Source organism: Stenella coeruleoalba (genome assembly GCF_951394435.1).
Source record: "Stenella coeruleoalba genome assembly, chromosome: 13".
NCBI classification, from domain to species: Eukaryota; Metazoa; Chordata; class Mammalia; order Artiodactyla; family Delphinidae; genus Stenella; species Stenella coeruleoalba.
This window is the reverse complement of record NC_137159.1, coordinates 55,022,380-55,029,729: the sequence shown is the minus strand read 5'-3', so window position 1 is coordinate 55,029,729 and position 7,350 is coordinate 55,022,380. Positions and strand designations below refer to the sequence as shown.

Here is a 7,350-nt window from a genome sequence, read left to right as displayed (position 1 = left end):
GTAACCAACTTTACTTTCCTCAGACACAAAAGAAAACTAGAAAATTGAAAAACAAAATCTGTTTTTATCCTTTAGCATTTATTTCATATAATTCTAACAAATCTGAGGAGGCAAAAATAACTAAGTTGTGGGTGTGTGAGTAATATCATTTAAATGTATTTGCAAATTTTGTTTATCTATTGTCAATTTAAGTAATAAGGTAACTTAAAATTTTGTTTAGTGACCAATTTTTGTGTTTCTTTTTTTAGGAACTGTCTCTGCATCCAAAGATTTTTTATTAATTAACTTAGTCATTTGTCTAAGGTTTTAAAGTTAAAGATCTGGAAATCATAATTTAGCTAACACATTAAATCCTTATGATTTGTAACACTGTACAAACTTCATAAAACTAAACCCTTTGAACAGACATTGATCATCATTCCAATTAGCTGAATACGATTTTACATGTATAATTTTTTACTTAAAACAAGTTATGGAAACAGTGGCAATTTATTTAATTCATAAAACCAATGTGGGAAATTTAAGATGTTTGAATCACAAGAAATGTGATTAAATGGTCTTAACTGACTTTATTTTTATATGGTAAACTAATTTTTAAAGACTCAATCACAACAAAAATTCTTCTTTTAACTTAAAGTTGAAGGCTTTTCTTCCTATAGTATAGATGTTATGCAGGCTAATATGTAAATATACTCTTTAGTGTCAATAAAAAGAAACATGGTTTAATAACTTTTCTTTTCTTTTAGATCTTTTTGACCGCTTACCTGGACTATACTCCTAGAGTGAGCACATAACAACTGATGCGTCTTTTAAATTAATTCATCTTTAAAGTTTCCCAAGAGAAGGAAAAAGAGAGGAAAAAGAAACAGAAAAAATGTGAGGGAGCTGTCATCAGATAAATACAAAAAACATTTTTTAAAAAAGCTAATTATGTTCCCTCAGTAAGGAGGGGAAGAAAGATTAGATACAGAAAAATAAATGTGATGTATATACACATACAAGAGAGTGATGTGCAGTTGGTTTTGACAGAACTTGAATCCTTGAAAATTTCTATCCAGCTATAAATGAGAACATCAGATATCATTAATCTGTAAGTTACAAAAAAAAGGGGGGATATTTCTCAAGCTAGACAAACTTTTCTCTTTTAGACAAACAAGACAATCTTCTTAAGAAAGTTTCTTCTTTTTTTTTTGTTCTGAGGCACTTCTCAAATGAACAACCTTGTTCACGTCAAAAGTTCCCTTGATTGGCCACCGCATTCCAAACTGTCCCTCGTGAAACTGTGCCAGTTAGAAAGTCAAGTGTACAAGTTTGTATATAAAGAGAAAACAGGAAAGCAGCAGGTGTTTAGTCTGGAAGAGGTGCAGTTTTATACTGAGAAAAGCCCCGAGAATGGAATGCTCCGTAAGGACGGTGCTTGGCTAACTGTCTCCGGAGCTTGGCCAAAGGCCAACTGTAGCTAATCCAGAGCTGAACAGAGTCTCCTGATTCACTGCAGGTGAAATTAAACACAGCAGTTCTCAGGGAAACAAAGACAAGACTGAGGAAGAAGTCCTGATAAGGTCTGTAAAGGTGACCCATGGAAAAGTTCATTTAAACTTTTTAAGCTCGTCTGTGGAGAACTTTGAACTCCTTAGCCCTCGAGGCTTGCTCAGGACGAGCTTATAGATTTCTTCTCCCTACAAATATGAACTTGTTCTTTTAAAAAGCTAATTCTGTTCTCTCTGCGAGGGAAGAAAGTTTAGATCCTCTCCCTGTAGAGTTTTCCTTTTACAAACAACATTCAAAATGCTTGTCAAGCAGAAGCAGGTGTTGGCTAGAAAATAATTTTGCCAAAGAGCAACACAAAACTGGTTAGGTTTTTTAAAAAAATCTTAAGGGGTCTTATTCCTATGAAAACAAAATAAACCCAACACTGAAGGGCTTCAGTGAAATACTGAAGCTCAATTTAGTATGTGCAGGTAGAGACACAGGGCTCTCAGATACACTCAGGATTACTGGGTTGAGGGTCCTGTGCGTGGTGCTGAGGGCTTCCTTGGTGGAACATCTACTTAAGTCAACTCCCTACAGCCAGAGACCACCAGGAACACACTTGTAGTTAAACAAGTTGGGTTTATTGCAGCTAAGATGGACACATACTATGGGGAACCATGATGTTTCAGCAAGTGGGTGTAAAGAGGTAAAAGTAAGTGGGTATAAAACAAATGAGGCAAAATATATAAGTAAAATGATAATAGGTAAAGTCCATATGAGTTTTCTCTGTACAGTTTTTATTCCTGCAACTCTTCTTTATGTCTGGAATTATTTCTAAAGTAAAAACTTAAAGAAAATAATAAATCTACTTAGGCTTCAATCACGTGTGTGTATACATATATCCTGAAAGCTAAATTTAACTAGATGTCAGCTAGGCCCTCTCAGTCTGTATCGATTTGACCCAGTCTCCTCTCCTTGCAGCCCAGTCCCCCACTTCACCCAATTCCATAGCTGGGGAAGAATTAAGGCACACTGAAGATTTTTGTGATTTCTCTGGAGGCTGATATCCTTATGGTCACTTTGCCTCTGGGCTCCTGTTTTTCTGTTGTGTTTCTGCCCTACGTGTCAGATGTGACATTTGGTCCCATCCTCTTACTTATGCAAAGCATTTATGAGCCTTGCAGGCATTGCAAAAGATTTGAGTCTCCTGAGAGAAGCCACATCATGCATCATAGAGCAAATAACCTAAAATCACACAGTAGACTTCCTGTTCTTAAAAAGCCTTTGGCCACACCATCCCCTGGGATTTCTCATTGCCCCTTTACCCTATGCTGTGCCAGCTCTCTGCCATTGTGCCATCTGCCTTCTTCGTCCCTCTCTTTTCTTTTCTCTCTCAGGAGCAAAACCAAGTTCCTCTCATTTTCATATTACTACTTTCCTAGACCTGACACTTTTGCCTTTGTAGGCTCCTTCCTCAGGAAAAACCCATTGAAAGTGATATTTTACCACTGTGTTGGTATGAAAATGAATGTATTAATGCTGTGTGTTAAAACATTTGTTTGACCACAAAGTTCATTTTTTCTTTGGATTTTAAAGTTAAAATATTTTCATGGGGCTTGCCTGGTGGTGCAGTGGTTGGGAGTCTGCCTGCCGATGCAGGGGACACGGGTTCGTGCCCCGGTCCGGGAAGATCCCACGTGCCGCGGAGCGGCTGGGCCCGTGAGCCATGGCTGCTGAGCCTGCGCATCCGGAGCCTGTGCTCCACAACGGGAGAGGCCACAACAGTGAGAGGCCTGCGTACCACACACACAAAAAAATAATAAATAAATATTTTCATGGGCCATTAAAGGTATTGTGGACACTGAGCACTGTGTCTATTTTGCCTCATGGATAAGTTGGCCTGAAGGAAACTAGAAAAAATAGATACTGTGTTAATGATACAAATTATAAATATTATGATATCACCAAAGTCTGATGTTGTGGTGCTCTTGATATGAAATTTATGAATGTGAACAGCAAATATATATTTTAATTTTCAGTGCTACCATACGTGTAGGTCATAGGGCAGAGACTGTCCATACCCATATGCCTAAGTGCAAACAACAAAAGAAAAAACTGATAAACTGGACTCTGTCTAAATTAATTTTTTTTTCTTCAAAGGACATCTTCCAGAAAGTGAGACGACAACCCACAGAATTGGAGAAAATATTTGCAAATCCTATATCTGGTAAGGGACTTGTATCTAGAATATAAACCTTATGATTCAATAATAAAAAGACAAATAACTCAATTGAAAAATGGGCAAAAGACTTGAATAGATAATTCTCCAAAGGAGATATACAAATGACCAAAAAGCTCATGAGAAGATGTTCAACATCATTAGTCATTAGAGAAATGCAAATCAAAAAGGCAATGAGATACTACTTTAGCCATTAGGATGGCTATAATCAAAAAGATAAATAATAACAAGGGTTGGTGATGATATAGAGAGAGTGGGACCCTCAGTCACTGCTGGTGGGAATGTAAAATTGTGCAGTCACTTTGCAAAACAGTCTGGCAGTTCCTTAAAAGGTTAAACATAAAGTTACCATATGACCCAGCAACTCCAATGCCAAGAGTTGCTGCAATTCTTCCAATAGAATTGAATACCTAAGTCCACACTAAAACTTGTACACAAATGTTCATAGCAGCATTATTCCTAATAGCCAAAAAGTAGAAACAACCCAAGTGTCCATCACCAGGTGAATGGATAAACAAAAGGTAATGTATCCAACTCAATGGAATAGTATTTATCCATAAAAAGGAATGAATTGCTGATACATTCTATAACATAGGTAAATCTTAAAAACATTATGGTAAGTGAAAAAGGCCAGTCACAAAAGATAACATATTGTATTGTTCCATTTATATGAAATGCCCAGAATAGGCAAATCTATAGGAGCAGAGAGTGGATTAGTAGTTGCCTAGGTCTGGTGTGGAGGAGGGATTGGAAGGTGATGGCTAAAGTATATTGAGGCTCTTTTTGGATTGATGAAAATGTTCTAGAATTGATTATGGTGATGGTTACACAAATCTGTGAATATACCTGAAACCACTGAATTGTACACTTTCGATAGGTAAATTGTACAGTATGTGAATTGTATCTCAATAAAACTGTTATTAAAAAGTCTTCCAGGGACTTCCCTGGTGGTCCAGTGGTAAAGAGTCCGCCTTACAATGCAGGGGACATGGGTTCCATCCCTGGTCAGGTAACTAAGATCCCACATGCCGCAGGGCAACTAAGTCCACGTGGCACAACTACTGAGCTCGCGCCTCAACTAGAGAACGCACGTGCTGCAAACTACAGAGCCCACACACTCTGGAACCCTCACGCCACAACTACAGAGCCCACATGCCCTGGAGCCTGCTCGCCACAACTAGAGAAGAGAAACCCACACGCCACAACTAGAGAGAAGCCCACGCACCGCAACGAAAGATCTTGCATGTCTCAATGAAGATCCCTTTTGCCACAACTAAGACCTGATGCAGCCAAAAATAAATTAAACAAATAAAAATTTAAAAACAGGGCTTCCCTGGTGGCGCAGTGGTTGAGAGTCCGCCTGCCGATGCAGAGGACACGGGTTCGTGCCCCAGTCCGGGAAGATCCCACATGCCGCGGAGCGGCTGGGCCCATGAGCCATGGCCGCTGAGCCTGCGCGTCCGGAACCTGTGTTCTGCAACGGGAGAGGCCACAACAGTGAGAGGCCTGCGTACCGCAAAAAAAAAAAATTTTTTTAATAAAAATAAAAAAGTCTTCCAAAAGGTTATTATATTAGGGAAACATGAAAATATTGAAACAGTTATGTTGTTTTTTATACTAGTGAAAAATTGGAAATAAGCTAATTGTATAATAATAAGAGAATGGTTAAATAAATTGGGGTAAAATCTTATGGTAGAGTATTAACCAGTCCTTAAAAATGTTTTCAAATAATACATAATGACAAAGAAAATGCTCACAAAAGAATAGATATATGTATATGTACAACTGAATCACTTTGCTGTATACCTGAAACTAACACAACATTTAAAATCAACTATACTCCAATATAAAATAAGAATTTTAAAAAAGATAAAATGCTCACAAAATCTTAAGTGTAAAAGATTAAAAAGTATAAATTCAGCATAATCTTATAAGGGACTATCATTACGGGAAAAGTTTGATGATGAGAGAAAAAAAGAAAAAGACTGATGATGGATGGTGGGTAATTTTAGTTTTCTTTTTTATATCTTTTTATATTTTCCAAAGAAAATTAATTTATGTTGCTTTTATAATCAGGAAACAGTATAAGACAAAAGTGACTATGGGGAACTTTTAAAAAAAAGTTTCTGTATTGATTTGCATAAGTAACAGGGTAACACAGCACTAAAGATCAAAGTCCCGGTCCACCATATGAATTCGGTTAAGTAAAGGAAAAGACTTATTGAAAACAAGAATGCAGGTAATTACTTTGATTCAATTGTTGGTTCAAAATGCTGTTGCCAAGCCATCTCACATTATTTCAGCTAGGCTCAGAGCGAACCCACCTCTTGAATTCAGTGAGACACTGCCTCTCTTCTGTTTCTACATATAGCCCTCTCTCATTTTTACACTTCCCTTGCTCCATCTGCCCACTCCTTCTCACCTCAACTCTTAGGATTTTCCTGCTATGTATCTGCTATCCTTCAAATAAATGCTCCATGCAAGCTTCCAATACCCGTCAAACACATTAGGCTTGTACTTCATTCAGTGGCAATCAAATACCTGTTCAGTCACCCTGCCAGGTTTTCTGAAACATCCATACTATATTCCATAGGCGATGATTTTACAGTTATCCCAAGGCACATAATAATGTCCTTATAATGTGTCTTTAATTGTCATTGTCAGGGGATGTTGTGGTCAGTTTTGCTGTGTTTTCTGTTCCTTTACTTCTGGCTTAAGCTGTCCCTTTATACACTGTAAAAAGAGAGGGAAAAGTTTTAGTTATTAGCTGTAGTGAGGATCTGGACCAGAATAGCTGCCTCTACCTGGTAGGTAATGAGCCCAAATACAGTAAATCCTCTGTTCACATTTAATGTTTTTTTATATGGTTTGGGTCACTGTTTTCCTGTGTGACTCTCATGTGTGGTGTCTTTTTCTTTTTTTTTTTTTAAACTTCATGGGTCCTGACCAAGTCATTGCTGACTATCCCCCTCAATCTGTTTCAATGGTCTGCTTCTCCTTTCACTTGCCTTAAAATAAGTGATCCGCAAAGCTCTGCCCTAGCTCTTTTCTTTTTCCTCTGTGCATGCTTGTTCTCTCTGTGGCCTTACCAGTGCCCATTAAACTCTCACCTCCACCAGTCTTGGCCTTGGCCTGGCCTCACCTACAACCTGCTGCCCACACCAGTCTGTGATAGAGGAGGCCCAGCTCACCTGGTGAGGCTGCCTTCATTCAGCCCCAAAGGACTGAACAGGCTGTTATGCCCTGGGCACTGGGGACACACCAGACAGGTCATCTTCCTGTCCACCCCTCTAGGAGGGCCAGGTTGTTTGTCTGTCTCCCTGGTTCTAGGGACACTTTGGTGTCCAGAGTTTTCTGGTCTCCTGAGTTGCAGGTAAACAGCTTGGGGTGCCTGGGCCTATACCCCACTTTGTACTCTAGTCAGCCAGTAAGAGCTTGATCCTACAAGCCCTATTTCTTTTTCCCAATCTTCTTCTCCTTGTCTTTGTTATATTTCCCCAAGTGCTGGGACATGTACTTTCTGAACTGGGGTTTCCAATATCTCTGTTCCAGAAGCCATATGCTCATTCTAGTGGGGCCAGTGTCTCCTTTCCCCTTGTTTCTTTTTGGATTTTATGTGCAGTTGGATTAAAGAGCCA

At 38.7% G+C, this 7,350-nt stretch overlaps 1 protein-coding gene across 1 annotated transcript in view; it reads left to right on the top strand.

The window, feature by feature from the left end:
• The first annotated feature begins 767 nt into the window (after nucleotides 1–767).
• Nucleotides 768–7,350, top strand: part of PLEKHH2 (pleckstrin homology, MyTH4 and FERM domain containing H2) — a 116,958-nt gene continuing 110,375 nt past the window's right edge. The window contains exons 1-2 of the mRNA XM_079940376.1: nucleotides 768–876; nucleotides 3,634–3,700. The gene's annotated coding sequence lies outside the window, so the exon portion shown is untranslated. The remainder of the gene's footprint in view (nucleotides 877–3,633; nucleotides 3,701–7,350) is intronic.